A 7,450-nucleotide genomic window follows, 5' to 3' on the forward strand; every position below is an offset into this window, starting at 1 on the left:
AATGACTCATAGAACTCACTAAATGTGCTATACTTAGAGTATTATTATAAACTATAATTCTAGAACAAAGGGAAGATCCATAATAGGGAAGGTCTGGGGGGCAGAGCGCAGAGCTTCCGTGCCCTCTCCTCACGGATCAGGTGTGTCACCTCACCTGGTGTGTTCACCAAGCAGGAAGTTCCACCGGGCTTCAGTGTCCAGAATTTTTATGTGGGGTTTCACGCAATAGGCACAGTTGATTAAACCATTGACCACGTGATTGAACTCCATCTCCAGTCATCCACCTCTCCCCAGAGAGGTTGGAAGTGGGGTGGGGATGAAATTTCCCACCTTCTTTCTAGCAGGGCCAGTCCCGCCTCACCCCCTTGCCCCCCTTCAAACCACCTAAGGACCTACCACTGGTCACCTCATTAGCATAAACTCAGTTGTGGCAGAAAGGGCTGGTTGTGAATAACAAAAGACATTCCTATTACTTAGGAAATAGCTGCATTTTTTAAAGCTCTGTACCAGGTAAGGGGGACAAAGGCCAAATAGATTTTTGTATTATACCACAGTTGTAATGGATGTTCCCTGTATGGCAAAAAGGAGAGAGCTGAGGATGGAAAGATAGGATGGAGCTAATTTATAAGGTCAGAAATTGATAGGCAATCACCCGCTCCCTCCCAAGGAAGTGGAGGCAGAGGAAAAGTAGTAGAGACAACTCCCTCACTTTGGTATCTTGGTAGTCTTTCATCCTGTTTGTTTGTTCACTTTTCCCCTAGGTGTTTCATCCAGAAGGAGGAGTCATCCCCCAGTCTCTGCTTTGGCACCAAGGGCCCCCCCCCCCCCCCGCCGCCCCGATTCAGGTCTATCTATTGACATTCGCCCTAGCTGAAATACCACTTCCTTCTGGAAGCCTTCCCTGATTACCCCAGTGGGAAGTTATCCTGCTCTGAATTCCAAAAGCCCTTTGGGTCAGTCAGTTCACTCTTGCCCTGTATTGTGACTCATATTCTTATCTCCCCAGTTTGGTCCTAAGCTCCTTGGCTTACCCCTTTCTGCTTCATTCGAACAACCAGCACCGTGTGTAACATTTTGTATAACATTTGTGAGCTCTCTGCAGACATCCATGATTATCATCTGCCCCTCCTGTCCCTGAAGAACGTGGTGCCTTCCCTTGAAGAGTCCTATCTCTCTGAATAGAGTGTGAATGTCTATCCTGCCAGACTGTGAGCTCCTCCAGGACAAGGACATGTCTCTATGTTCCAAGCTTTAGCACAGCCTGCCAAGCAGTGGGTGCTCAGACATATGCAGAATGAACTCAGTTCCTCCTAGGAAATGTAACCTTTCTCGCATTTAGGAAAGATCAGGAGAGTAGGGGGATGATTTATGACTTATACTGGGAAGAAAGAGAAGGGGGCGCTAAAACAAGGGCAAGGCTGCACTTTTCCACAGAGTCCTGCACTTTCCAGGCCTCCTGCCCAGAAGACTGCTCTTGGTGGGTGCTCCACGGCAGTCAGGTGGACGGGCAGGATGAAAAGTCAGACCAACCTGGGCAGGCAGGTGGGCAGCTGGGCAGCTGTAAGAACAACACGAACCTCTGGGGGCAGGTCTAGCAGAAAGGAGCCCTTTCCGGGGACTGTGTGAAAGCTTTCCGCCTGAATGGCTTCCAGCCCCTGGAAACCCCAGAGCAATGTCCAAGCCACAGTTTACTTGACACTAATGGTTACCACCCCAAGGCCCCGGGCTGAGTGGGAGCAGGCCTGCTGGCCATCAGTCCTTCCTCCAAGGCCAGGCCTACTGCTCCCTGAGGCAGCCCTCTGAGGGGTCCTCAGTGGACAGACCGGGCGGGGGTGAGTGCCATCCAGGAGGAGGCTCCTGACCACCTCCCCGCAGGCAGTGTCTCCTGACATGGAATTGCCCCAGGGAACCGGTCACCAGCCATGAAAAGGGACATGACACCCAAGGTTTCTCAGTGGCCTCCGAAGCCTGCCGAGAGTCAACGATGGTCCCCTGGCCTCTCTCTGCAGGCTTCAGGGCCTCTCGGGCGGGGACCTGTCTCTTGCATCCCTGGGTCACAAGTCCTTTGATTTTTCTTTGGCTCCGGACCCACTCCACACCACCGAGTGTGGTACCTGGCGTCTTAGGGAAGCCACAGTTTGGGAATGGAAGGAATGGAGAAGCCCTGCTTCCAAGAAATGGTTAATTAATCCTCTCCCCTTCCCCCAGGCCCCTTGCACCTGCAGGCTGCGGTGTGTGGTTTCCCACAGATGCAGCTGGCTCTGTGGCAGCTCCCTCCCTCCCTCCGAGGGAACCTGAGAGGCCCCAGGCCTGAGGCTCCTGGGAGGGGCTCCTCAGCCTGGGTCCAGCTGCTGGGGGTGACACAGGAGGGTCTTACGAGTCCTTTGACCTGGACCTGCCACAGGGAGCGCTCTGCCTGACTGACCAAACCTGGGAGGGGCCTGCCGTCTTCCCCCTAAAGCCAAAGGCAGGGGCTGCCATTTTGGGGATGACCACACACGCCCTCCACAGGGCCTCTCAGCTCTTCCCCGGCTCCACTCCACTGACTTCTGGAAGAAGCTGGTGGTCTTTAGGGTGGGCTCGGCATCCCCCCGGGGGAGGGGAGAGAGGGGAGGTCCTGAAGCAGAGGGTGAGTTGAGGGTGAGAGGTGAGTGGGATGGACAGGAAGGAAGAGGGGGAAGTGAGACTTGGCAGGGCCAGGCCTCTGCTGGTCAAGGCAGCCTTGAACCCACAACGCTAGACACTGGCAGGCTCTGTTCTCTGGCTCACCTAGAAAAGGGCAGGTTGCTACAGAGCCTAGGCGGATACCCAGTTGCCCTCCGGGCCAAATGTGCTCAAGGGACACCTCGGAACACTACTCACTCTGAGGCAATGAAGCAAAAAAATGTGGGGGCTTTCCTGCTGAGACGTTTCCCCAGGACCAGTGAGCGAGGTCCAGAGGATCAGCCTATGGCTGGCAGCCTGCCCACTGCACCGCCCCCGGCCACTGGGCTTGCACCCAAATCCCAGGGGGACATCTGGCTGGTGCTACACGAGGTGCTCCGCCCAAGTCCCAACCGAGGGAGGTTCAGTTGGGTCCAGAGGCTTGGTAGATGGACGGATGGGTAGGTCCCGGTCTGACAGGTACAGGCGGTGACAGGGCCCAGGGCTCTGGCTTATCTCACGTCCAGCCCCAGGCAAATTGCTTCAATTCGACACTTTCCCCGTGAGGCCTTATGGCCTCAGGCTCAGGGCTTCGGTGGCTTCCAGTCTACAGAAAAAGCCCAGCTCCCTCTCAGAGACAACTCCCCCACCCAGGATAAGAAGAGGGAGGGCGATCTGGCAAAGGAGGCTTGAAAGGAAACAGAGCTACCCATCTGCAGAAACCCCTGCGTCAGATGTGGGGAGGAGGGAGAGAGAGGACCCAGCAAAAGCCACAGATTCGGTCCTCACTCCCCTGCCTCAGGACGAGGACAACCGCAGGGTGGCAGCCATCGGGTGCCCGAGGCATGCTGGGTGAGCACCGGGCAAGCTTCGGTCCTCGCTCCTGTATAACCTGACACCCCTAGAGGGGTAGGGCCGACGCCAGCCACCCTGGCCAGTGCCAGGAGTCCACTGTGAACTCCAGACTTGTGCTTGGCTGGTTTGCAGCGGTGCCACGTGGCTGCAAGCATAGAGCTCTGGCTGGGAGTCACCGCTGATTCCGTTTGCCCTCAGGTGTACGGAGGCAAAGCCCCGTGAAAGAACTCTGAGCTCCTGAGAAGACGGGCCTAGGTGAGGAGGCCCGTGATGAGGTGATCCTGCCTACACGGGGCTACTGACTTGTGTATTTTTACTTTATTGTTGTTCTTACACTATCGCGGGCATTTACTCATTGTGGTTGTCCAGACCCCATGTGTCAAGAAAATTCCAGTAAATCTGTGGCTGGGAGAGCTACAGCCCATGTCCGGAATGCCACCTTCTCATTTCTGACTTAAACAGCATTGTCCTCTTCCTCCTTGCTCAGATTCACCCATTTGGACAATTTTGTATCAGTATATGGACCCTTCACCATGATTGAAATGCTCCATTATTGAGTTAGGAATCTTTCTATTCGTGCTTTTATCTGTATTTCGGTCAACGAATATTTAGTGAGTGCCTGCTCTGTGTGATCCATTGTGCTGGTGTTGGGAACACCCTGATGAATAAAACAAGGCCCATCCTTGCTGAGCTGACAGGCCGCACCCCAGGCGCCACAGCCAGCATCACAGGGGGTTACTATCTGTACCCAGCCACGACTACTGAGCACTTTCAATTTCCTGAAAGAAAAATCTTAGAGTCCTTAGAAGGCAAGAACCCCCCAAATGGGACTGTGATCTTTCAATATATTTTGTTATTTTATTTGAAATATGTAATTACAGTCACGTGGTTCAAATAAAAAAACGACATAAAAATCTCAGTGAGAACTCTTCCTCCTAATTTTTTCCTAACAGTTCTCATCCCCGACGTAAAAAAAAAAAAAAATTTATATCCTTCCAGTATTTCTTTATGTAAGTATATTTTCTTGGTTTTCCTCATTATTATTCTATAGATAGTTTACTATAAACATGGTTTTTCTTGACACTATGTGCTGGGGATTGTTCCTTATCCACACATAGGGGGCTGTCCATTTTCTCTTAGAGCTGCAAAGTGTTCCTTGTTCTAAACCAGTCCTCTGTTGATGGGACTAGGTGGTCAGTCTCTAATCTTTTGCTGTCAGTGCGGGATCTGTCCTTCCAGATGCGCACAGGCACACAGGGTCCAAGGGTTGGGACATTTGTAATTTAGAGACACCTTGCAAACTGTCTTACGTAGAGGTTGTGCCGTATTCATTCCAACCAGCAATGTATGAAAAAGCCTGTTTTCCCACCAGGCTGAGATTTTTAAAGAGAAGGCAAGGAGGCAATGTCAGGGCTCCAAAGAAGCAAGGGATGGAGAAGGCCAAGTCCAGAGTGGAAGCCCAGAGCACTTAGCTTGGCCAGTGAGGGTACACGGATAGCTGAGGACTGTGTGGTCCAGGCCATGTTGTTTCATTTGTGTTCGAGCCGTAACCGTCACAGCTGACAATTGGGGTACCCTTCCCTAGGGGAGCAAGGGACTCCAGGAAGAGAATCTATGAGGAGAGCCTGAGGCAAGAGAGCTCAGCTGGTCAACGGGGTGGGTGGTCTATGAGTAAGGACCACGATACCCAGCAGAAAAAGAAAATGAATGCAAACTATAACACAGTGGATTTTCATTAGATCTAGGGAAGAACTTGTAACTTTCAAGGTGTCTCATCCTGCTTTAGGTGGTGGAAGGAATTGTGGAAACTCCTCAGCGGGACTTCCAGAAGCATCATCCAATCTTTTGTGCAGTAAATGTCAAACCCCAACTTCGCCCAAACCCCTGCACCGCCCAAGGTGCTAAGGATACAAACGTGAACAGGACAAAAATCTCCACCCTACAGGGGTCTAAAGGGGCTGAGAGCCAGTAGACAAGTATGTAAACAAGTAAATAAATTTCAGATAGTCAGGGGAAGGGGCAGAGATTGGAGGTGGGACGGAAAAGAGGGAAATCCTCTCTGAGGAGGTGACATTCGGGCAGACACTTGAATCAGGAGAAGGACTGGCTCCGTCACAGATCTAAGAAAGAATCCAGGACGCACTCAGGGAAAAGCAAAGGTCGGGATCCTGAGGGTGAAGGAGCACAGAGGGAGTGAGTGAGGCTGGAGGCGTGGCCCGACAGGCAGGCAGCAAGCTGGGGAGCCTGCAGCGGGCACTGGACCACGAAGTTTGGGTCTAATTTTAAGAATTACAGGAAACGGCAATTGGTCACAAAGACACATATTCCACGATTTATGTGAAATGTCTAAAATAGGCAAATCCATAGAGACTAAAAAGTAGATGAGTCTCTAAAGTAGATTCCCCCAGGCTGGGAGAGTTGGGAGGAAATGGGTCAGTGACTGCTAAGGGATACAAGGGGCGGGAGGAGGGGGGTGTGTGGGGGCGCAGTGATGAAAATGTTCTAACATTGATTACAGTAATGGTCACACAGGCCTGTGAATATACTAAAAAAACCTATTGAATTGTGTACTTTAAATGGGTGAATTATATGGTATGTGAATTATATCTCAATAAAGCTGTTATTAGAAAAATGATAATGGGAAGTTATTGGAGGGCTGCTTTAATCAGGGAGTAACATTTTCACTGTCTGCTGTGGGAGAATAAACTGTCAGGAAGCAAGAGCAGAGGCTGGAGACAGCTGGGAGGCCACTGTCGTGGGCCGGGGCGGAGGTGGGGAACGTGGAGGGGACGGGTGTGTGTGGGCAAAGGTGCCTTGGCCTGGGCTGGTTGCTTTGTGACAGAAGTTACTGAGGAGGTCAGACTGGGGTATACTTCGAAGCTAGAGTTTGATAATGGATTAGATGTAAGGGGTGGTGGAGAGAGAGAGATCCAGGCTATTGAACTACAATGGGGAAGACTGGAGGAAGGGTTGGGCTAGGGGAGAGGCAGGGAATCAGAGCTCTGTTTTGTTTTGTTTTGGTCTGGTTTGGTTTGTTTTCATTTTTTTTGGAGTACCGTTGCTTTACAATGTTGTGTTAGTGTCTACTGTACAGCAAACTGAGTCAGCTACACGTATGCGTATATTCCCTCTTTTTTGGATTTCCTTCCTGTTTAGGTCACGCCAGAGCATTGAGTAGAGTTCCCTGTGCTACACAGTAGGTTCTCATTAGTTATCTATTTTATACACAGTATCCATAGTGTATATATGTCAATCCCAATCTCCCAATTCATCCCACCACCACCCTTTTCCCCTTGATATCCATACGCTTGTCCTCTACGTCTGTATCTCTATTTCCACTTTGCAAATAAGATCATCTATACCATTTTTCTAGATTCCATATATATGGGTATATGCCCAGTAGTGGGATTGCTGGGTCATATGGTAGTTCTAAAAAACAGTGATTAGAGGCCACGAAGCAGATGGCAATGCCTTAACCATATGCGTGTTGTCAGGCCCGAGGGCCTCTTCCATCCTCGTCAAGGGGAGTGCTAGCCTTCTCTCCTTTCATGCACCACAGCTCTGTTTTGGACATGACAGGCCTCTGAGGTGTCCACTAGGCAGGGGAGATGTCAGGATCAGAGTCACCACCATGCTGATGGCCACATGCTAAGGGCCAGCAGTCCTATGAGGAGAGCTCTACAATTACCCCATCTGTACTGGGCACGTCACGTGCACCACTTCAGATTCCCTCGGCCTCCCCTCTGGTTTGGTACCCCACTGTGGTAACCAGTTTTACACAGGCCTCAACCAGTGTCACACAAGTGCAGCCAACAGTGTCCCTCCGCATGCCTCTTAAAGCCTCCTGACACCCTGGTGTCGGGGACAACCATGGGACCCACTTGGCATTGACACATGAGCCACCTAGGACTGCAGGGAGTTAACATCACCGGGGTAACTCCATAGGAGCCAA

At 51.3% G+C, this 7,450-nt stretch overlaps 1 non-coding gene across 1 annotated transcript; it reads right to left on the reverse strand.

Annotated features, from left to right (window-relative positions):
• Positions 1-6,929: 6,929 nt before the first annotated feature.
• On the reverse strand, positions 6,930-7,055 carry LOC137208078 (U6atac minor spliceosomal RNA). Its single transcript, XR_010935450.1, has one exon. It is a non-coding gene; the product is annotated as a U6atac minor spliceosomal RNA (small nuclear RNA).
• Positions 7,056-7,450: the final 395 nt, after the last annotated feature.

The sequence above is a fragment of the Pseudorca crassidens genome, chromosome 1 (assembly GCF_039906515.1).
Source record: "Pseudorca crassidens isolate mPseCra1 chromosome 1, mPseCra1.hap1, whole genome shotgun sequence".
In the NCBI taxonomy this organism is placed as follows: domain Eukaryota; kingdom Metazoa; phylum Chordata; class Mammalia; order Artiodactyla; family Delphinidae; genus Pseudorca; species Pseudorca crassidens.